Source organism: Pleurodeles waltl, chromosome 4_2 (assembly GCF_031143425.1).
Source record: "Pleurodeles waltl isolate 20211129_DDA chromosome 4_2, aPleWal1.hap1.20221129, whole genome shotgun sequence".
Lineage (NCBI taxonomy): Eukaryota > Metazoa > Chordata > Amphibia > Caudata > Salamandridae > Pleurodeles > Pleurodeles waltl.
Genome location: NC_090443.1, coordinates 286,002,458 through 286,027,393, shown reverse-complemented (window position 1 = coordinate 286,027,393; position 24,936 = coordinate 286,002,458). Strand labels below are relative to the sequence as shown.

Sequence of the window (24,936 nt, the reverse complement as noted above, 5' to 3'; positions counted from 1 at the left end):
CCTGGACAACGTGGGGGCACCTTTGCTAGTACAAGGGTGCCCTCACAAATAGTAACTTTGCACTTAGCCTTCAGTAAATGAAGGTTAGACATATAGGTGACGTATAAGTTACTTAAGTGCAGTAAAAATGGCTGTGAAATAGTGTGTGCACTATTTCACTCAGGCTGCAGTGGCAGTCCTGAAGAAAAGTTTGTCTGAGCTCCTTATGGGTGGCAAAAGAAATGCTGCCGCCCATAAGGATCTCCTGGAACCCCAATGTCCTGGATACCTAGGTACCACATACTAGGGACTTATAAGGGAGATCCAGTGTGCCAATTGGAATTTGAATATGAAGTCACTAAACTATAGTGACTGATTTGGTAAGTAGAGAGAGCATAAGCACTGGAGTTCTGGTTAGCAGAACTTCAGTGACACAGTTAAGCATACTGACAACACACACATTAGGCCACAAACTATGAGCACTGTGGTCCTGGCTAGCAGGATCCCAATAACACAGCCAGAACACACTGACAAATAGGGTTTTAACTATGAGCACTGGGTCCTGCTTAGCAGGATCCCATTGAGACAGTAAAAACACACTAACAAACACTCACAAACAGGCCAAAAAGTGTGTTGGGGGGCGGTAACCATGCTAGAAGGAGGCTAACCCTCCCCACTCCCCAAACGAAGGACAATAAGACTAACCATGGCCAATTGAAACTTTATTGTCTAAGTGGTGATAAGTGGAGAGTAGATCTGCAATAGAGTGGTTACTCCCTTTATCATCCACTGTATGGTTACTTCCCTGTGGGGATGTAAACCACCCTATTTGGAGATAATTACCTAGACAATAGTGCAAGTGTAAATTCTCAGAGTTTCTATTTGTAAGTTTTAAAGTTGGGCAGTGGGATTGTTCTACTGGGCCTTTGTCAAGACAGGGTTGCTGTCCTAAGGAAGAGAATGCCAGACAGGGATGCTGTCTCAATAAAGCCATAGCTGGGCAAAATGTTTGTACATATGGATGGAAGAGAGAACTTTACATGCCCTCTTAAGTGCAGCAAACCACTTGTAAATGTCATCCTCATCCTTGTAAGGGGGGACAGCCTTGTGCAGGTTTCTGGAATCAAATGTAAGTTCTCTAACACTGGGGTTCCTGAAACTACTGCTGCTGCCATCATGGGGAACTAACCCCTGCCTTCCTTTTCCGCAGCCAGGGACTCCCTGTCTAAGGCCAACTGTTGCTGCTATAGCCTCAGTCTGGCCTCCTCCAACCTCAGCTTTCTGAGTTCCCTACCGAGGGACTGATCCTCAGCGTTGGATGTGTCTGACACCTCTGAGACAGAAGTAACGTGGGAATTAGCAGAGGAAGACATTTCCCTAACTTGAGTAACTCTAGTCACCTGGCCTCTAGGTGTAAAGGGTGCCCTACCTGTGTGTGACCCCTTCCCACTACCAGCTACACTAGGAAGTTTGTTCATGGAAAGATCTGTGGAAGGGCCCTCTCCTGGATCTTCAGAATGGTCTCCTGAATTAACCTCGGTGGAATCTCCCTCTACCTCCCCCTCTGACTGTACCTGACCAGTTGTTTGTTCCTGGTGATCTTGCAGGAGGAGATTCAAGAGAAATTCCTTGTTGCTGTTCTTCCCAATCCCTAAACTTCTTTCTAAGCAGAGACCCCTTAAACTTTTGAATTTCAAGCTTTGATAACTTGTCTTTACAACCCTGGGGGTAGCCTCTACAACAGACATAGTGAAAGAAAGAGGTTAGGGAGAAGAGTAAGAAGTTAGCAAACTATTTGGCCTAACATTTTAGTGAAAATAAAAACTTTTCAAAATTTAAAAAAACTTTTAGAAAGTTTAAAAGAACTTTTTAGAAAGTGAAAAATGACTGCTAGGTACAATTGTACATAGCTCTAAGTATGGGAGTACACTTTTCTTGTGAAAAGCACTAGTAATAAAGTGGTAAAGCAATTGCAAGTACTTATCCCACCGCTGTACAACCAATGTAGGAGGCTGGCCTGGTTTATAGTGGGTACCTAAGGTACTTACACCTTATACCAGGTCCAGTTATCCCTTATTAGTGAAATGTAGACAGTGCTCTAGCAGCTTAGGCTTTTAGAGGTAGCTGTAGCAGAGCAGCTTGTACACATGTCAGACATATGTGTAGTCCACACACAAGTCATCCATATACTTAAGATCAACATATGGAGAAATTTGTCGGGTTACATTTGAGAAATAGCACTCATCAGCCATCATCAACAATCCCTGAGCTGTGAATGTTGTATGAAATGTGATGCTCTGTAAGACAACTACACACAGCACATAAGTAAACACAAATCACAATCACATACCATGACGCTTGCATAGAACTGACTGCCATACATATGTGGATACACTGTTGTCACACATACAGACATATGCATGACGTATACATTTGCATGCTGTTGATTCTGTGACACACACATTGGTGTAACATACCAATCACACACAAATCACATTGTACAATGGACTACCAGCAAATAAAATGTATATGTTGATACAGGGTGCACACATTAACAAATGTCAAAATCACACAGTCAGGATTCGAGTAAAAAAAATATAACAAATGTGTCGAAAATATCCGCAAATGCAAACTACATGACCCATGAGCCCTTAGCGTGTTTTCCACCTTCACACCCATCACAATGCTGAATTACTGTTAAATCGACGCATAAGGGTACTGCGTCAATGTAAATAGAGGCACGTAAGTAATGCTTCAGAAATACTCACGCAAATATCAGATGTGCCAAAAAAATACACGCATAACAGAAAACGTGTCGCAAGGGCACAGGAACTGATGTAAAGGATAGCCAATTTACAGGCATGGTACAGTGGGTGTACTTTCACTTTCTCTTTCCAGTCTGTGCCTCTTTTGACTGTGTGGTTGTGTTTTGGAGTTGGTGGTGTTTTCTTGCTATTTAGTGTATTTTGTGCTGTCCTTCCTGTTGTGTTACTATTGTATTTGATCCAAATGTCTGTGAATTTGTGTGTCTAGTGTATTTTATCTTGTGCTGTGGGGTGTCTGTCTGGGTTAGTTCTATGGGTGGGTTAGTTGGGTTAGTGAATTTTTGGGGGTTAAGTTTCCTTTCATTATTTCTGTTTTCCAAAACTATTGTTTTACATTTTTTCTACCTGTACCCCAGTGCAATGTCTGGCAGGGGGAGGCAGACCAGAATGGGGGAGGAGGAGCTTGGAGGCTTTATTTGTCTGGTAGCCCACTACCTTCCATTGATGCTAGAGATGGGTGGATGTGTTATCCAGGGCTACCCTGTACGGAGGCAAGGCGGCTGTGGTGGGGAAAGGTGCTCCACCAACTAAAGAGGGTTACCACAGCAGTCGTAATGACCATCAGGTGAAGATGTGTAGGCGTGCTGCATGCAATGCTTGTGGGCAGATTGCATGCAACCAGAATGAAGTGTCACTGTGCCAGTATAGACAAGGGCTTCACATATCCTAACATTTTACAAATGCAAGTCAGAAGTTAGGAGAGTCATGAACACCCATCACTAAGTCACACATTTCAGGGGCCATGGCAACATCTGTGCCTCAGCATTGTGTCATGTATGATAAGCTAAGACACTGCCAGCATACCATTTGTAAGTGGATTGTGATAACTAAGTACGACAATCCATGTGTGGTGTAAACATGTCAGATTTACACATACATCATCCCTGCCATTATGTTTATAAAGGGGTGATACCCGCCTTAGGGGGCACTGGCAATGGGCCATTTGATGCCATCACCCAACTGTGACACATCAGTCATGAATTACTCAATGCATGAAAATTGCAGACTGACTATTTAGCCGCTTGTCCTCCACAAAGTGCCTCTGTGTACCTTGTAGGACAAGCCAGAATACATGAATCAGTTGTCTTGCAGAGCACAAGGGTTCTGTCATTTATCTGGCACCCAACTCCCCCTCATTCCATGGAGTTCCATCTTCTACGGATTGGCTACATATGGTTATTGCAGGCTGTAGTACTAAGTGAGTCTCAGGTGCAGTGTAAGAGTGCAGATGTATGGCTCTCATTCACCAGGTACAGTCTCATTGTGAGTTTGCAGTGGATTTGTCTGTTGCACTGTCCACAGCTGGATTATTTCCTCACTCTTCAGAAATAGAACATACAGCCACAGGAATGTGATATTAACCATGGTTTTCCATCCATATATTTCAGGTGGACATCCCTGGTACACCATAGGCGAGGTGGCAAGATTTGAGAACAAAGATGTATCCAGTAAGTCTGATATTGTCTGTCCTGTATAGTGTTGAAGTGTTTAGTGTGAGTGAGTGAGTCATGAGTTCAGCACCCAATGCTAGAAGTGATGAGCTGTAAAATGATCAGAATTCAAAGTAGCCTTGATGGTGACACTGTGTCACATTAAAGTGGTTCCCCATGCACATGCAGAGTCATATCTTGTGGGGCTTCTGGTGCAATGGCCAGCATTGTGTATACAAGGTGATGACACACCAAATGTAGCTCCATATGTGACTTAGATGTGCACCGTTGTGTATATAATGGCACTGGAACACACGTCATTCCCACGACACAGTGATGCACCAATTCGGACACAAATTGGTGCATCCCTGTATTGTAATGTACATGTAGGATTGTGTGGGCATTTATCCCCCAGCATGGTGCCAACAATTGTGTTGTCTACTTACATGACAACTATATGGAATGTAATAGGCGTGCATGCAGGTCAAGTCCAATCGTGTGCTGGCATGGTTATGGGTGTGTGAGGAATGGTATTGGCTGATCAGGTATTGATGGGTGTCTACACCAGGACACATGAATGTAGAAGTGATAGACGTATGGATACCAGCTTCATTTTTGTCATCAGCTAAATTATGGTTCACTCCCTGACTCCATGTCTGAGTGGGCATGCTTTGGTGGATGTCCTCGACAGTTGAGATGTTGATTTGCATGGCCATACCCCCTGAGGCACAGGGGGTGGGATTAGCAAATATGTAGGTAGATGTGATGCTCACAGTGTAGATTTTGATCAAGATTGCATGTGTACCCATCAACACTGAACCCTTATGGTAAACAACAGCATCTCATACTCCCAATAACAGCATCAAGTTTCAGGTGATGTATGTTAGAAAATTTGACACATATGAAGGGGAATAGTGGCCCTCATCAATGTGATTTTGACGCTGCCTCAGCATTGTCGCACATGGTGCAAAGTCTAAGCAGATCTAAATTATTTTGTTACCTAATCTTGATGTGGATGGCTATGGTGTAAAGGAAATAGTACTAAGGCAGTGTTGTGGTTTCATCCAGCAGGGCCATTGTATCATCTGGATTGTGAGTAGGAGTGCACGTGCTATTCGATGTAGATAGTAAGCTAATTTACTGTGCATACTCCACACAATGCTGACACTGATGGTTGCCTGTCTCGTTTTAACAGCTGCCAACATGAATAACAAACAACTCCGTGCCTTTCATAAGAGGGCAGTGCGCTATAGGCACATATTGGCAGTGGAATCGGGGTTCAGGAGGATGGCATGCTGCTATCGCTCGGAGCGATCCACTGGTGAGTGGTGGGAATTCAGCCAAGGGGGTACCACACTGCCCACACAGGCTGGACCAATGCCCATAGCTGTGCAAGGGTCCACAGCTGCCAACATGAATATTGCTCCAGCTGTTGCACCCACAAGTACCATCACACAGCCAACCACATCTGCTGCCATGGATATGAGTGCCATTACAGATGTTCAGAGGGATGTATAACAGGTCCTCCAAAAGTTGGACTCCCTTGAGAAGGAGGTGGCCAAGAATAGCAGGGCCCTCAAGAATATTAAGAAACGACTGAAAAGGGCCAACCTTTGAATGGCATTATGTCACTCCTCCCAAGTTCACTCCCCTCCCTCCTCTTTTTCTAGGTTTTTTGTGGGTATTAGGGGGTTAGTTGTAGGTTAGTGGGTTAGTTAGGCTAAGTATGTTCAGAGGTGGGTTTTCTAATCTTAATGTTTTACTATGTGGGTGAGTGGGAAGGCGGATGTTGGAGCTTTTATATGTTTATAAAAAAAATTAAAAATCAACAAAATACAAAAACATACAAAAAAAAATATATTTGTTTAGTCATAGTTAGTAAATGTTTAGTTTAGTGTATGTCCTGCATGTGTCCTGTGAAATAACGGGAGTGAGGGGCAATCTTTAGAGTGTGTCATTAAATGGGTAAGGTAAGTGTAGCATAGAGTAGTTAGGGTCTGTTATGGGTTATTTATAGTTAGGATAGGTTAGATTAGGATAGGTGTTAATTAATATTGTTTTATTGATTAAATAATCATGATAAAAATGAATGGGTACTCCCTTACTTCATGAGTCATATGCTTGGGTCTCAGGCCTTCCCATGGGTCTACAGTGAAAATTGTGTGTTGTCCTGGGGACTCCGTCGTACATCCAGATCCCTCTCTTGACATGTTCAACACCTCCTTATGGCTGAGCTGTCACATTGGCAGCAACAACACATCTACTTAGCTGTGCACCTGCCATCCAGTGTTCCCACCACTCAAGCTGACTATGTTGACCATGTATAGGACAGGATAGGTGTGTGTATTCAGCTGACATTGTATGTGTTTTGTTTTGGAATGTTGGGCACTATGGGACATATTACAGCAGCCTACATATCATTCCTATCCTGCTAAACTGAGCAGTGGCAATAATGGATGAGTTTGAGTCCCTCTGTTTCACACCAATGTGTACTACTGGTACTCCCAGCTGACGATATTGCCCAATTACTGTTTCTCACCCATTCTTGCAGTATGTAGTGGGTGTAGCATGCATGTGTTCAACATGTATCACATATTCAGTGATTTGCTTGTAGGGGAAGAGGCCAACATTGACGTACAACATGTAGGTATAATGTGCATAGATATGTGCCCACATATTCATGCATTCTTGTACTTACACTCTGTGACTTGAGACATGTTACACACATCACAAACACTAGGCATAGTAGAAGTGTCACACATAAACATGCTAGTTGTGTAGGTGGTGTTTATTTACAAGTGTAACAGGGCTAGGTATATTCAATGTGCAGGTCTGTGACCCCATTTGTGGAATTCATTCAATTGGGACACTACACAAGTCCAGGGTTGGGGGACATGTGTTGAGGAGGGGCGCATATCTGTCAGAGTGCCAACCCCGGCACGATGTCAAGCACAGGACAAAGGTAAACACTGCCCATGTGGCTTGGGCTGGTGCTACCGGTAACTCCTATGGGTGAAGATGATCTGTTCCACATCTTCATCCTCCGATGTGTGTGGTGCCTCATCTACCCTTTATGGTGGTAGTGGGGAGATAGAGGGGTGCCACACACACCTAAGTGGTTGCAGACGTGGACTCCCAATTCCCGGCAGCTGCCATCTACGGCACTTCATATGGCATCACTGCAGCAAGGAGGAGCTTCTGGTTTTTAAGTATAGCTGCAACATCCCTGTGGTAGGCAGCCAGGTCTGCCTTGAGGGAGACCAATATGCGGTGCATGGAGTCCTTATTGTCCTCAGGCACACTGCTGCCAGTTTGGGAGGGCAGTTGTTGTGGCCTCTCCCTCATAGCAGCAGCTATGTCCCTCAGACACTCTTGGACTCCACGCATTGGAGAGTGTTTGCATTCCCACCCGCACCGCCTTGGCCAGCTCCCTCTGGACTCCTACCACTGTCCTCTCAAAGCTGGTGCCTGTGTCCTAGGAGTCCTATGCTGTGTCGGTGCTGGCAGGTCATACTCTTGGGATTCCAAGTGGGGCCTGTGGGATGTCTGCTAACTCTATACCCTTCCTTGTGACTGGTGGTGGCGTCTGCATGTTCACAAGGACTTCTTGGAGGGTCTCTTGGCTGATAGTTGCCAGCTCGTCATCCAGGTCATCAGGGTACTCCAGGACAGGCAGATCTGCAGGAGAGCCATCACCCTCTGCAAGGAGATGGTGTAAAATCAGTCTATCTGTGTTGTGTCACATCACTGACTTGATATTTGAGGATCATTGTCATAATAGGCCCATGTTGATGTTAATGTGGTGCAGCACGGTGCTGGGCAATAATAATCAGCGCCGCACTGTTTCACTTTGGTGACACAAGAATGCACTATATGTAAGTGAATACGAGGCACCCCTGTGTTGTCCCCCATGCTGGTGCAAGATTCAGCTGCCAGCATCATAGCAGGCATCCTTGCACCATCATGCAAGGATGTATGCGTTAAGGGGTGTGACTGTTTATGTGCGTGAAAGTGTCCCTTCATGCACATTAACTATCACCAATGGCGCTTTGGCACTTCTGGGTGAGCTGTAGAATGCAGCACACATGGAAGAGCCAAATCTTCATTCACATATGATTGTTTATGTGCATGAAGGAACACCTTCACGGTCATAAACAATCATTTCTGGCATTTTGCTCTTCCTATGCATACTGCAGAATGCAGCACAAATTGGAAGATCTGAAATAAAGGAGGTATAAGTGTATTCCTCCTCGTTGCACCCTGCTTATGCCACCGCTGGGGCTGGCGTGATAGGTTTGGCCCTACCTCCAGTTTACAATATTCCATTTATCTTAGGCAACATAAAAATTTAATATGTGTTGCTGTGGCACGCCCACAGCAACTCCCATTGCACCACCTTCCATGCACAGTCATGATCAGGTGGCTACGTATTAACAAGGTGACATAATGGCAAAAAAAGTGGCGTAACACTACCTTGTCAATACAGCAAAGTACCTAGCGCCACAGGAGCATCACTGAAAGTGACGCTCCAGTGGTGCTAGAGGCCTATGATGAGCCCATTAGTTCCAAGGGATTGTTACAGTACATCATAGCTGCAGTCTACAGCCCTATGCCCAACCTGCATGTCACATGAATGGAAGCCCAGATGCCACTATTGGCTGCATCATATCTTCTAGGTGTGTTGTCTAAGGAAATGCCTCCTTGGCATGGTTGCCCCCTGACTTTTTGCCTTTGCTGATGCTATGTTTACAATTGAAAGTGTGCTGAGGCCTGCTAACCAGGCCCCAGCACCAGTGTTCTTTCCCTAACCTGTACTTTTGTATCCACAATTGGCAGACCCTGGCATCCAGATAAGTCCCTTGTAACTGGTACTTCTAGTACCAAGGGCCCTGATGCCAAGGAAGGTCTCTAAGGGCTGCAGCATGTCTTATGCCACCCTGGAGACCTCTCACTCAGCACAGACACACTGCTTGCCAGCTTGTGTGTGCTAGGGAGGACAAAACGAGTAAGTCGACATGGCACTCCCCTCAGGGTGCCATGCCAGCCTCTCACTGCCTATGCAGTATAGGTAAGACACCCCTCTAGCAGGCCTTACCGCCCTAAGGCAGGGTGCACTATACCATAGGTGAGGGTACCAGTGCATGAGCATGGTACCCCTACAGTGTCTAAACAAAACCTTAGACATTGTAAGTGCAGGGTAGCCATAAGAGTATATGGTCTGGGAGTCTGTCAAACACGAACTCCACAGCACCATAATGGCTACACTGAAAACTGGGAAGTTTGGTATCAAACTTCTCAGCACAATAAATGCACACTGATGCCAGTGTACATTTTATTGTAAAATACACCACAGAGGGCACCTTAGAGGTGCCCCCTGAAACTTAACCGACTGTCTGTGTAGGCTGACTAGTTCCAGCAGCCTGCCACACCAGAGACATGTTGCTGGCCCCATGGGGAGAGTGCCTTTGTCACTCTGAGGCCAGTAACAAAGCCTGCACTGGGTGGAGATGCTAACACCTCCCCCAGGCAGGAGCTGTGACACCTGGCGGTGAGCCTCAAAGGCTCACCCCTTTGTCACAGCCCAGCAGGGCACTCCAGCTTAGTGGAGTTGCCCGCCCCCTCCGGCCACGGCCCCCACTTTTGGCGGCAAGGCTGGAGGGAACAAAGAAAGCAACAAGGAGGAGTCACTGGCCAGTCAGGACAGCCCCTAAGGTGTCCTGAGCTGAGGTGACTCTGACTTTTAGAAATCCTCCATCTTGCAGATGGAGGATTCCCCCAATAGGGTTAGGATTGTGACCCCCTCCCCTTGGGAGGAGGCACAAAGAGGGTGTACCCACCCTCAGGGCTAGTAGCCATTGGCTACTAACCCCCCAGACCTAAACACGCCCTTAAATTTAGTATTTAAGGGCTACCCTGAACCCTAGAAAATCAGATTCCTGCAACTACAAGAAGAAGGACTGCCTAGCTGAAAAACCCCTGCAGAGGAAGACCAGAAGACGACAACTGCCTTGGCTCCAGAAACTCACCGGCCTGTCTCCTGCCTTCCAAAGATCCTGCTCCAGCGACGCCTTCCAAAGGGACCAGCGACCTCGACATCCTCTGAGGACTGCCCCTGCTTCGAAAAGACAAGAAACTCCCGAGGACAGCGGACCTGCTCCAAGAAAAGCTGCAACTTTGTTTCCAGCAGCTTTAAAGAACCCTGCAAGCTCCCCGCAAGAAGCGTGAGACTTGCAACACTGCACCCGGCGACCCCGACTCGGCTGGTGGCGATCCAACACCTCAGGAGGGACCCCAGGACTACTCTAAGACTGTGAGTACAAAAACCTGTCCCCCCTGAGCCCCCACAGCGCCGCCTGCAGAGGGAATCCCGAGGCTTCCCCTGACCGCGACTCTTTGAATCCTAAGTCCCGACACCTGGGAGAGACCCTGCACCCGCAGCCCCCAGGACCTGAAGGACCGGACTTTCACTGGAGGAGTGACCCCCAGGAGTCCCTCTCCCTTGACCAAGTGGAGGTTTCCCCGAGGAACCCCCCCCTTTCCTGCCTGCAGCGCTGAAGAGATCCCTAGATCTCCCATTGACTTCCATTACAAACCCGACGCTTGTTTCTACACTGCACCCGGCCGCCCCCGCGCTGCTGAGGGTGAAATTTCTGTGTGGGCTTGTGTCCCCCCCGGTGCCCTACAAAACCCCCCTGGTCTGCCCTCCGAAGACGCGGGTACTTACCTGCAAGCAGACCGGAACCGGGGCACCCCCTTCTCTCCATTCTAGCCTATGTGGTTTGGGCACCACTTTGAACTCTGCACCTGACCGGCCCTGAGCTGCTGGTGTGGTGACTTTGGGGTTGCTCTGAACCCCCAACGGTGGGCTACCTTGGACCAAGAACTAAGCCCTGTAAGTGTCTTACTTACCTGGTTAACCTAACAAATACTTACCTCCCCTAGGAACTGTGAAAATTGCACTGTGTCCACTTTTAAAACAGCTATTTGTGAATAACTTGAAAAGTATACATGCAATGTTGATGATTTGAAGTTCCTAAAGTACTTACCTGCAATACCTTTCGAATGAGATATTACATGTAGAATTTGAACCTGTGGTTCTTAAAATAAACTAAGAAAAGATATTTTTCTATATAAAAACCTATTGGCTGGATTTGTCTCTGAGTGTGTGTACCTCATTTATTGTCTATGTGTATGTACAACAAATGCTTAACACTACTCCTTGGATAAGCCTACTGCTCGACCACACTACCACAAAATAGAGCATTAGTATTATCTATTTTTACCACTATTTTACCTCTAAGGGGAACCCTTGGACTCTGTGCATGCTATTCCTTACTTTGAAATAGCACATACAGAGCCAACTTCCTACATTGGTGGATCAGCGGTGGGGTACAAGACTTTGCATTTGCTGGACTACTCAGCCAATACCTGATCACACGACAAATTCCAAAATTGTCATTAGAAATTGATTTTTGCAATTTGAAAAGTTTTCTAAATTCTTAAAAGACCTGCTAGGGCCTTGTGTTAGATCCTGTTTAGCATTTCTTTTAGAGTTTAAAAGTTTGTAAAAGTTTGAATTAGATTCTAGAACCAGTTGTAGATTCTTAAAAAGTATTCCAACTTTTAGAAACAAAATGTCTAGCACAGATGTGACTGTGGTGGAACTCGACACCACACCTTACCTCCATCTTAAGATGAGGGAGCTAAGGTCACTCTGTAAACTAAAGAAAATAACAATGGGCCCCAAACCTACCAAAATACAGCTCCAGGAGCTTTTGGCAGAGTTTGAAAAGGCCAACCCCTCTGAGGGTGGCAACTCAGAGGAAGAGGATAGTGATTTGGAGGACAATTCCCCCCTACCAATCCTATCTAGGGAGAACAGGGTCCCTCAAACCCTGACTCCAAAAATAATAGTCAGAGATGCTGGTTCCCTCACAGGAGAGACCAACACCTCTGAAATCACTGAGGATAGCCCCAGTGAAGAGGACATCCAGTTAGCCAGGATGGCCAAAAGATTGGCTTTGGAAAGACAGATCCTAGCCATAGAGAGGGATAGACAAGAGATGGGCCTAGGACCCATCAATGGTGGCAGCAACATAAATAGGGTCAGAGATTCTCCTGACATGTTGAAAATCCCTAAAGGGATTGTAACTAAATATGAAGATGGTGATGACATCACCAAATGGTTCACAGCTTTTGAAAGGGCTTGTGTAACCAGAAAAGTGAACAGATCTCACTGGGGTGCTCTCCTTTGGGAAATGTTCACAGGAAAGTGTAGGGATAGACTCCTCACACTCTCTGGACAAGATGCAGAATCTTATGACCTCATGAAGGGTACCCTGATTGAGGGCTTTGGATTCTCCACTGAGGAGTATAGGATTAGATTCAGGGGGGCTCAAAAATCCTCGAGCCAGACCTGGGTTGACTTTGTAGACTACTCAGTGAAAACACTAGATGGTTGGATTCAAGGCAGTGGTGTAAGTAATTATGATGGGCTGTACAATTTATTTGTGAAAGAACACCTGTTAAGTAATTGTTTCAATGATAAACTGCATCAGCATCTGGTAGACCTAGGACCAATTTCTCCCCAAGAATTGGGAAAGAAGGCGGACCATTGGGTCAAGACAAGGGTGTCCAAGACTTCAACAGGGGGTGACCAAAAGAAAGGGGTCACAAAGACTCCCCAGGGGAAGGGTGATGAGACAACCAAAACTAAAAATAGTAAAGAGTCTTCTACAGGCCCCCAAAAACCTGCACAGGAGGGTGGGCCCAGAGCCTCTTCACAAAACAATGGGTACAAGGGTAAAAACTTTGATCCCAAAAAGGCCTGGTGTCATAGCTGTAAACAGCATGGACACCAAACTGGAGACAAGGCCTGTCCCAAGAAAGGTTCCACTCCAAACTCCCATCCAGGTAACACTGGTATGGCTAGTCTCCAAGTGGGATCAACAGTGTGCCCAGAGCAAATCAGGGTCCACACTGAAGCTACTCTAGTTTCTGAGGGTGGGGTGGATTTAGCCACACTAGCTGTCTGGCCGCCTAACATGCAAAAATACAGACAGCAACTCTTAATTAATGGGACTAGAATAGAGGGCCTGAGGGATACAGGTGCCAGTGTCACCATGGTGACAGAGAAACTGGTTTCCCCTGGCCAATACCTGACTGGAAAAACTTACACAGTCACCAACGCTGACAATCAGAGAAAAGTACATCCCATGGCAATGGTTACTTTAGAATGGGGAGGGGTCAATGGCCTGAAACAGGTGGTGGTCTCCTCAAATATCCCAGTGGACTGTCTGCTTGGAAATGACCTGGAGTCCTCAGCATGGGCTGAGGTAGAACTAAAAACCCATGCAGCAATGCTGGGTATCCCTGAACTGGTGTGTGTGAAAACAAGAGCACAATGCAAGGCACAGGGTGAACAAGTAGAGCTGGAGTCTGGAAGAATGGCCCAGCCTACCAAGAGAACAGGAAAGTCAGTTGGGAAACCAACTGCAACACAGCAAAAGAAAGGGAACCTCTCTTCTCAGGAAGAAGTCCTGCCCTCTGAGGGAACTGAGCCTTTGGAGCTTGAACCTTATCAGGTTGAGCTCTTAGGCCCAGGGGGACCCTCAAGGGAGGAGCTGTGTAAGGGACAAGAAACCTGTCCCTCTCTTGAAGGCCTTAGGCAGCAAGCTGCTGAAGAGTCCAAAGGCAAGAAAAATGGAACACATAGGGTCTATTGGGAAGATGGACTCCTATACACTGAGGCCAGAGACCCCAAACCTGGTGCCACTAGGAGAGTGGTAGTGCCTCAGCTGTTCAGGAAGTTCATCCTAACATTGGCCCATGACATTCCCCTTGCTGGACATTTGGGACAAACCAAGACGTGGGAGAGGTTAGTCAACCACTTCTACTGGCCCAATATGTCCAACATGGTTAAGGAGTTTTGCCTCTCCTGCCCCACCTGTCAAGCCAGTGGTAAGACAGGTGGGCATCCAAAGGCCCCCCTCATTCCACTTCCAGTGGTGGGGGTTCCCTTTGAAAGAGTGGGTGTGGACATAGTTGGTCCACTAGAACCTCCCACAGCCTCAGGAAATATGTATATCCTGGTAGTAGTGGATCATGCTACCAGGTATCCTGAAGCTATTCCCCTTAGGTCGACTACTGCCCCTGCAGTAGCCAAGGCCCTCATTGGTATCTTTACCAGAGTGGGTTTCCCTAAGGAGGTGGTGTCTGACAGAGGTACCAACTTCATGTCAGCATACCTAAAACACATGTGGAATGAGTGTGGAGTGACTTACAAATTCACTACACCATACCATCCACAAACTAATGGCTTAGTTGAGAGATTCAACAAGACATTAAAAGGCATGATCATGGGGCTCCCAGAAAAACTCAAAAGGAGATGGGATGTCCTCTTGCCATGTCTGCTTTTCGCTTACAGAGAGGTGCCACAGAAGGGAGTAGGATTCTCACCCTTTGAACTTCTGTTTGGTCATCCTGTAAGAGGACCACTTGCCCTTGTTAAAGAAGGCTGGGAGAGACCTCTCCATGAGCCTAAACAGGACATAGTGGACTATGTACTTGGCCTTCGCTCTAGAATGGCAGAGTACATGGAAAAGGCAACCAAAAACCTTGAGGCCAGCCAACAGCTCCAGAAGTTTTGGTATGACCAAAAGGCTGCACTGGTTGAGTTCCAACCAGGACAGAAAGTCTGGGTTCTGGAGCCTGTGGCTCCCAGGGCACTCCAGGACAAATGGAGTGGCCCTTACCCAGTGCTAGAAAGGAAGAGTCAGGTCACCTACCTGGTGGACCTGGGCACAAGCAGGAGCCCCAAGAGGGTGATCCATGTGAACCGCCTTAAACTCTTCCATGACAGGGCTGATGTGAATCTGTTGATGGTAACAGATGAGGATCAGGAGGCAGAGAGTGAACCTCTCCCTGATCTTCTGTCATCAGACCCAAAAGATGGCACAGTAGAGGGAGTGATCTACTCAGACACCCTCTCTGGCCAACAGCAAGCTGATTGTAGGAGAGTCCTACAACAGTTTCCTGAACTCTTCTCCTTAACCCCTGGTCAGACACACCTGTGTACCCATGATGTGGACACAGGAGACAGCATGCCTGTCAAGAACAAAATCTTTAGACAGTCTGACCATGTTAAGGAAAGCATCAAGGTGGAAGTCCACAAGATGCTGGAATTGGGAGTAATTGAACGCTCTGACAGCCCCTGGGCTAGCCCAGTGGTCTTAGTCCCCAAACCTCACACCAAAGATGGAAAGAAAGAGATGAGGTTTTGTGTGGACTACAGAGGGCTCAATTCTGTCACCAAGACAGATGCTCATCCAATTCCAAGAGCTGATGAGCTCATAGATAAATTAGGTGCTGCCAAATTCTTAAGTACCTTTGACTTGACAGCAGGGTACTGGCAAATAAAAATGGCACCTGGAGCAAAAGAGAAAACAGCATTCTCCACACCTGATGGGCATTATCAGTTTACTGTTATGCCCTTTGGTTTAAAGAATGCCCCTGCCACCTTCCAAAGGTTGGTGAATCAAGTCCTTGCTGGCTTGGAGTCCTTTAGCACAGCTTATCTTGATGATATTGCTGTCTTTAGCTCCACCTGGCAGGATCACCTGGTCCACCTGAAGAAGGTTTTGAAGGCTCTGCAATCTGCAGGCCTCTCTATCAAGGCATCCAAATGCCAGATAGGGCAGGGAACTGTGGTTTACTTGGGCCACCTTGTAGGTGGAGGCCAAGTTCAGCCACTCCAACCCAAGATCCAGACTATTCTGGACTGGGTAGCTCCAAAAACCCAGACTCAAGTCAGGGCATTCCTTGGCTTGACTGGGTATTACAGGAGGTTTGTGAAGGGATATGGATCCATTGTGACAGCCCTCACTGAACTCACCTCCAAGAAAATGCCCAAGAAAGTGAACTGGACTGTGGAATGCCAACAGGCCTTTGACACCCTGAAACAAGCAATGTGCTCAGCACCAGTTCTAAAAGCTCCAGATTATTCTAAGCAGTTCATTGTGCAGACAGATGCCTCTGAACATGGGATAGGGGCAGTTTTGTCCCAAACAAATGATGATGGCCTTGACCAGCCTGTTGCTTTCATTAGCAGGAGGTTACTCCCCAGGGAGCAGCGTTGGAGTGCCATTGAGAGGGAGGCCTTTGCTGTGGTTTGGTCCCTGAAGAAGCTGAGACCATACCTCTTTGGGACTCACTTCCTAGTTCAAACTGACCACAGACCTCTCAAATGGCTGATGCAAATGAAAGGTGAAAATCCTAAACTGTTGAGGTGGTCCATCTCCCTACAGGGAATGGACTTTATAGTGGAACACAGACCTGGGACTGCCCATGCCAATGCAGATGGCCTTTCCAGGTTCTTCCACTTAGAAAATGAAGACTCTCTTGGGAAAGGTTAGTCTCATCCTCTTTCGTTTGGGGGGGGGTTGTGTAAGGAAATGCCTCCTTGGCATGGTTGCCCCCTGACTTTTTGCCTTTGCTGATGCTATGTTTACAATTGAAACTGTGCTGAGGCCTGCTAACCAGGCCCCAGCACCAGTGTTCTTTCCCTAACCTGTACTTTTGTATCCACAATTGGCAGACCCTGGCATCCAGAGAAGTCCCTTGTAACTGGTACTTCTAGTACCAAGGGCCCTGATGCCAAGGAAGGTCTCTAAGGGCTGCAGCATGTCTTATGCCACCCTGGAGACCTCTCACTCAGCACAGACACACTGCTTGCCAGCTTGTGTGTGCTAGGGAGGACAAAACGAGTAAGTCGACATGGCACTCCCCTCAGGGTGCCATGCCAGCCTCTCACTGCCTATGCAGTATAGGTAAGACACCCCTCTAGCAGGCCTTACCGCCCTAAGGCAGGGTGCACTATACCATAGGTGAGGGTACCAGTGCATGAGCATGGTACCCCTACAGTGTCTAAACAAAACCTTAGACATTGTAAGTGCAGGGTAGCCATAAGAGTATATGGTCTGGGAGTCTGTCAAACACGAACTCCACAGCACCATAATGGCTACACTGAAAACTGGGAAGTTTGGTATCAAACTTCTCAGCACAATAAATGCACACTGATGCCAGTGTACATTTTATTGTAAAATACACCACAGAGGGCACCTTAGAGGTGCCCCCTGAAACTTAACCGACTGTCTGTGTAGGCTGACTAGTTCCAGCAGCCTGCCACACCAGAGACATGTTGCTGGCCCCATGGGGAGAGTGCCTTTGTCACTCTGAGGCCAGTAACAAAGCCTGCACTGGGTGGAGATGCTAACACCTCCCCCAGGCAGGAGCTGTGACACCTGGCGGTGAGCCTCAAAGGCTCACCCCTTTGTCACAGCCCAGCAGGGCACTCCAGCTTAGTGGAGTTGCCCGCCCCCTCCGGCCACGGCCCCCACTTTTGGCGGCAAGGCTGGAGGGAACAAAGAAAGCAACAAGGAGGAGTCACTGGCCAGTCAGGACAGCCCCTAAGGTGTCCTGAGCTGAGGTGACTCTGACTTTTAGAAATCCTCCATCTTGCAGATGGAGGATTTCCCCAATAGGGTTAGGATTGTGACCCCCTCCCCTTGGGAGGAGGCACAAAGAGGGTGTACCCACCCTCAGGGCTAGTAGCCATTGGCTACTAACCCCCCAGACCTAAACACGCCCTTAAATTTAGTATTTAAGGGCTACCCTGAACCCTAGAAAATCAGATTCCTGCAACTACAAGAAGAAGGACTGCCTAGCTGAAAAACCCCTGCAGAGGAAGACCAGAAGACGACAACTGCCTTGGCTCCAGAAACTCACCGGCCTGTCTCCTGCCTTCCAAAGATCCTGCTCCAGCGACGCCTTCCAAAGGGACCAGCGACCTCGACATCCTCTGAGGACTGCCCCTGCTTCGAAAAGACAAGAAACTCCCGAGGACAGCGGACCTGCTCCAAGAAAAGCTGCAACTTTGTTTCCAGCAGCTTTAAAGAACCCTGCAAGCTCCCCGCAAGAAGCGTGAGACTTGCAACACTGCACCCGGCGACCCCGACTCGGCTGGTGGCGATCCAACACCTCAGGAGGGACCCCAGGACTACTCTAAGACTGTGAGTACAAAAACCTGTCCCCCCTGAGCCCCCACAGCGCCGCCTGCAGAGGGAATCCCGAGGCTTCCCCTGACCGCGACTCTTTGAATCCTAAGTCCCGACACCTGGGAGAGACCCTGCACCCGCAGCCCCCAGGACCTGAAGGACCGGACTTTCACTGGAGGAGTGACCCCCAGGAGTCCCTCTCCCTTGACCAAGTGGAGGTTTCCCCGAGGAACCCCCCCCTTTCCTGCCTGCAGCGCTGAAGAGATCCCTAGATCTCCCATTGACTTCCATTACAAACCCGACGCTTGTTTCTACACTGCACCCGGCCGCCCCCGCGCTGCTGAGGGTGAAATTTCTGTGTGGGCTTGTGTCCCCCCCGGTGCCCTACAAAACCCCCCTGGTCTGCCCTCCGAAGACGCGGGTACTTACCTGCAAGCAGACCGGAACCGGGGCACCCCCTTCTCTCCATTCTAGCCTATGTGGTTTGGGCACCACTTTGAACTCTGCACCTGACCGGCCCTGAGCTGCTGGTGTGGTGACTTTGGGGTTGCTCTGAACCCCCAACGGTGGGCTACCTTGGACCAAGAACTAAGCCCTGTAAGTGTCTTACTTACCTGGTTAACCTAACAAATACTTACCTCCCCTAGGAACTGTGAAAATTGCACTGTGTCCACTTTTAAAACAGCTATTTGTGAATAACTTGAAAAGTATACATGCAATTTTGATGATTTGAAGTTCCTAAAGTACTTACCTGCAATACCTTTCGAATGAGATATTACATGTAGAATTTGAACCTGTGGTTCTTAAAATAAACTAAGAAAAGATATTTTTCTATATAAAAACCTATTGGCTGGATTTGTCTCTGAGTGTGTGTACCTCATTTATTGTCTATGTGTATGTACAACAAATGCTTAACACTACTCCTTGGATAAGCCTACTGCTCGACCACACTACCACAAAATAGAGCATTAGTATTATCTATTTTTACCACTATTTTACCTCTAAGGGGAACCCTTGGACTCTGTGCTTGCTATTCCTTACTTTGAAATAGCACATACAGAGCCAACTTCCTACACTATCCTTATTGTGTCTTGACGGCCTCTTATTTTGTTCTACCTTCCCTTTGCATCCATTTGCATGGTGAGGCCTTACAATGTGTGTTGCAGTGCTCATGCCACAGCACCACACATGGCAATTTTCACCTGTCCCAGTCTTACATGTTTCACATACACCCATGCTGTGCTGAGACCTTGCACCACCCCAGGGATGGTATATTCGCAACACTGTGCTCTTGTTGCCATTGATGTCTCCTCATGTTGTAATTTGTGTTTGTGTGCTACTTTGCATAGCACTCATGGACCTGGGAGAGTACTGTTTCAATTCCTGTTGGTGTAGGTTGTTTACCTTACTAAACACCCATGTCCTCCCTCTCAATGCAGCCCTCCTTGGACTATGATACATGAGTGCAGCATGGTGACAGTACACCTCATGTGACAAAATAACAAGGTTGAACCCAGGGATGAGCAATATGGGTATGAAATTTCTGCTAACGGCCTGATTGAAAAATCAGTTCCCCCTTAGATCTCCAACATCACTGAAATTAACTAATTCACGACAGAGAGGATTCAGAAAAACATGCATGGAATCAGCTTTATGTTCCTCCTGGGATGACCTCAAGTGCAATATGCAATAGTGCCAATATGTTTTAGCCATGTTGTACACCATCTTGGCTGCTGTTCGGCCTGGCTAAAAGTTAGTGGCATAAAGGAGAGTGGCGAGGAGTGGAGTGTTGTCAAGTAGACTGTTGTGAAATAGAGTTAGATATTATGGAGTGGCGTAGAGAGTCCTGGAGCGGTGTAGAGTATAGTTGAGTAACAAGGAGTTAAGTGAAGTGGAGTTGTATAGTGTTGTGGAGGTGGTAGAGTGTCATAGAGTGTAGTGTAGTAAAGGTGAGTAGTGTGCAGTGGAGTAGAGTGTCAGAGAGGAGTAGAGTGTCATAAAGTGTAGTAGCATAGAATGTTGTGGAGTGGTGTACAGCAGAGTGGAGTGGCTTAGAGGGTTTTGTGTAGAGTAGAGTAGAGTGTTGTAGAGTGATGTAGAGCAGAGTATATTGTCGTAGAGTGGACTGCCATAGAATGAAGTAGTGTTGTAGAGTGGAAATGCATAGAGTAGGGTAGAGTGGAGTAGAGAGCCATAGGGTAGAGTGGCATAGAGTGTCAGAGTGGAATGATATAGAGTGGCATGGAGTGGAGGTGCGTGCAGTGGAATACTAGATTGGCATATAGTGAAGCAGTGGAGCAGAGTGGAGTATTGTGTCACAGAATAGAGTGGAATAAAGTAGCATGAAGTGGTGTAGATGGAGTAGCATAGAGTATAATAGAGTGGAGTAGCGTCGTAGAGTGGCATAGAGTGGAGTAGAATGTTGTAGAGTAGAGTGCCATAGAGTGGAGTAGAGGGTCATAGGGTGGAAAATAGTTTAATGTAGTAGAGCGTCATAGAGTGGAGTGTTGTAGAGTGGAGTACAGTGGCCTGGAGTGAAGTGACATAAAGTACATTGGTGCAAAGTAGACTTACAAAGAGTGCAGTGGCTTAGAGTTCATTGGTTTTGAGTAAAGTGGTATAGAGTGTATTGGCATAAAGTGCATTGGCATAGAATGGAAAGTGCAGGATGGAGTGGCAGAGGGTGGTGTACAGTGGCATAGAGTGCAGTTGAGTAGAGTAGATTGTTTCAGAGTAGAGTGACGTGCAGGGTAAAGTGGAGTGGTGCAAGACAGAGTGCAGAGGTGTAGAGTTGAGTTGGGTAGAGTGCAGTGGCGTGGAGTGCAGTGGTGCAGAACAGCTTAGAGTGGCATACAGTGTAGAGGCATAGAGTGCATTGGCGTAGAGATGAGTGGTGGAGAGTAGAGTGCATTAGCATAGAGTGCAGTGGTGCAGAGTAGCATGCAGTTCAGTGGCATAGAGTGCAGTCTTGCAGAGAAGAGTGTCTTAGACTGAGTGGTGTAGAGTGCATTGGCCTACAGTACAGTGCTGCAGAGTAGAATAGAGTGCTATAGAGTGCAGTGACATGGAGTGCAATGGTGTAGAGTGGCGTAGCTTGCAGTAGTGTAGAGTTTAGTGGCAGAGAGTGCAGTCTTGCAGAGTAGAGTGTTTTAGAGTGTAGTGGTGTAGGGTACATTGGTGTGTACTGCAGTGGCATAGAGTAGGGTGTTGCAGAGTAGAGTTCTGTAGAGAACAGTGACATACAGTACAGTAGGGCAGAGTAGAACACAGTGGAGTAGAGTGCAGTGATGTAGAGCACAATGGTGTTGAGTGGTGTAGCGTGCACTGCCGTTGAGTGTTGCAGAGGAAAGTATACTGGCGTACAGTTCAGAGTGGTTGGCGTAGAGTGAGTAGCATAGAGTGCAAAGTGGTGTAGAATACATTGAGTAGAGTACAGTGGTTTAGAGTAGAGTGGCCTGGAGAGCAATGGTGTAGAGTAGAGTGGGATAGAGTGACTCAGCATAGAGTGAAGTGGCGTAGAGTGGAGTGGTGCAGGGTAGAGTGGAGTGGCATAAAGTAGTGGCATAGGTTGCACTGGTGTAGAGTTGAGTGATGCAGAGTAGAGTGGAATGTCCTAGACTGGAGTGGCTTAGAGTGCAGTGGTGTAGAGTGTAGAAGTGTACAGTAGATTAGAGTGGTATAAGGTGCAGTGGCATAGAGTAGAGTGGTGCAGTGGCATAGAGTGCAGTGGCACAGAGTACAGTGGTGTAGAGTGGAGCTGTGCAGAATAGATTGGTGTGGCCTAGATTGGAGTGGGGTATATTGCAGTGGTGTAGAGTAGAGTGGTGAAGAGTGCATTGGCATGGAGTAGAGTGGTACAGGGTAGAGTAGAGATGCATAGCATGAAGTGATGTCAATATAGAGTGGAGTGTAGAGTAGAGTGGTGCAGAGTGCAGTGGGTGGTGTAAAGTGGAAGGGTGCAGATTAGAATGCAGTGGTGTGGAGTGGTGCAGAGTGGAATGGCATAGAGTGGAGTATTCATGGTGTGGTAACATACTGCCTTTACATACAGCATATTTGCAATTGCAATTACCATTACCTTAGCACGGACGTACAGTTTTACTAATAAAGCTATACATTGTACAGATGAAAATGTGTGGAAATTGCATCACCTGGTGTAATGGTTTATTTTGATCGTATTAAAGCATTTGTTTCAAACACGTTAGAAAAAACAAAACATATGCTTCAGTTGTGCTACTATTTCTGATATATTCTGAAATACTCATACAGTTTATTTAAATGCTGTTTTGTGCTAGAAAAAAATCTTTCCTACCCCCAATATGTAGCAAGATTGTCACATAAGTCCTTCACTTTGAAGTCACAGAACGAAAAGTATACAAGTGCCCATTGGAGTCAGCGTGTGACATATGGCCTCGGTCTTTGAATGCACAGCAAATGTGACAAGATAGGAACAAGATTTACAGGCCTGTTTATAGAAAGGGAGCAATCAGAAGGATACTGTAAAAAAAGTTTGAGCAAGGGAAGGGACAAACTCAAGCTGGACAGCCTTGAACAAATGAAGCCTGCAAATAGGAAGCAAGAAATTGTAAGTTACAAACCTCAAAGCCAAAGGTAAGCAATAGGCAGAATGCATTCCAAGGGAAGCTATCCGAATGTCCCCAAGATGTTGTCAGCAAACCAGACATTTGCGTGATCTGGTAGGCTTTGACCTAAAACAGGTATTGGAGGGAAGTTCTTCTGTGTTTTACCATGCAAGCTCTAGAACATGCTCCCAAAAGGAAATAAGTCAACAATATCCATCTACAATTCTGAAAGCAGTAAAGACTTGAAGGTTCCCTAAATCATAACTAATCTACTTTACAGGCAGCTAGTAACCTAATTTTGTAAATGCAGTGCCAAACCTACCACTTACATTTCATTTGCATTCTGCTTCACGTATAGAAAACTGCAGCATGTCACTGCTTCACGCTTGAAACACATCTGCAGGGCTTATGCATGACACTAGAGCATACCACATGTTGTCAACATCACAACCAACATCCTCTTGCGACCCTGCACCACAGAGAAAATACATACTCAACCAACTGAAACATATTTTGGGGCAATGTTTAAAGGTAGAAAGGCACTATAGAAATGCTATAGTACAATACCTTTTGTGCTTTTCCGGCATTGAGAACTACACACAATTCTGCAAAGGTACTTCCATTCTGGTCTGCAGCACCCATATTATGCCCTACTACTAAGGATACTGTAAGTAAGGCTTGGGTAACGGAAGGTACAAACTCTAGCTGGACAGCCTAAAACAAATAAAGCCAGCAAATGGACAGAAAGAAAATGTGAGTTACAAACCACAAAGCCAATGGCACACAACAGACAAAATGCATTCCTAATTCAACTTTCTGAATGTTCCCAAGATGTCTTTAGCAACGCTGTCGGGTATGTTGCAGCTGACGAAATAATGAAGTAACACCATTACAAAATGTGCCGCATTATGTCACATAATTTACTCAATCGTGCCACATATTTTGGCCCTCTCCTGCCGCATAATTTAAGCAGCCCCTGAATTATGCGGCAGGAGTGGGCCAAAATATGTGGCACGATTGAGTAAATTATGTGACATAATGCAGCACATTTTGTGCCTCTGCCCATACTAGCGTCATTCTTTGATGCACAACCTCCTGTTCCCTCTATGCCTACCCCAGCAGGCTAGCATCCCTTTTGATGATGCTAGCCGGGCTTTACTGCCGGCTACCGTCAGTCCATAAATATGACTCCCGGCCATGTCTTAGAATGGCACTAGCTGGCGGTATAATTTTTCACACAAATATGCCCCTTAGTTTTTAACTGCTACCTTTTAGTAATACATTTTTTAAGCACTCCTGAGTTTGGGCATGCCAGATGCTTTCTGGGTCTGAGAGTGAAAACATTTTTGGGGTCTCTTCTTGGTTTCTGATCCCAGGACCATCTCCTAATGAAGAAGACATGTATGCTAGAAAAAGCGAAAACATACTATTTTGGGCCATACTATTTATGTTTCTGTAAAAGCTGCATCTGGAGGTCAGGACTTCTGTTTTATGATTTAAAAAAAGAAGAGGAGGATCCCCAAAATTGTGGTGCCCAGAGCAATAAGCTTAATCTACCCTCCTTTGGTGGTTGGGACTTATGTGGTGTACTGCAGTAGAGACCTGCATTAGTTGACGCCTCCAAGTGGTTTAAGTATTCTCTAATGGCTGAGTTCTGCATAGCCATACCCGTCCCAGAGATGCACTGACTGTGAGAACCTAAGCCATTGTCTCCTCATGGCTCAGACCCTCCCAGCTTCTCTCTGGCTCCATTGGTTCCATAAAAGCATGGATTAGTAAAACATACTTTGTTTTTGCTAATCCTCGGGTTAGATGTTTGAAGAGGTTTCAGAGTGGTAGAGTTGTTTTGCAAAATACCTTCATTGCTCCCTAGGACACCCAGAGGGTGGTAGAGTCGCTCTACTCTGACTTAATGAACAACGCTGGTACCTTTGCCACACAGCTGGTGGTGTTTTGACAATGAGCTGATGCTATGATTGCAGAGTGGGATTTCCCACCTTATGTGGCCCTGAATAGCTTCATAAATCACAAAAATGCAATACACAGTCAATCGCTGCCTTGGATT

The 24,936-nt window shown here is 46.7% G+C and overlaps 1 long non-coding RNA gene across 1 annotated transcript in view; it reads left to right on the top strand.

Moving 5' to 3' along the window:
- The window catches only part of LOC138292514 (uncharacterized), a 138,355-nt gene that overhangs the window by 46,321 nt on the left and 67,098 nt on the right, over positions 1-24,936 (top strand). Inside the window, exons 2-3 of the long non-coding RNA XR_011202706.1 lie at positions 4,193-4,252; positions 5,430-5,555. This is a non-coding gene — a long non-coding RNA (uncharacterized lncRNA). The remainder of the gene's footprint in view (positions 1-4,192; positions 4,253-5,429; positions 5,556-24,936) is intronic.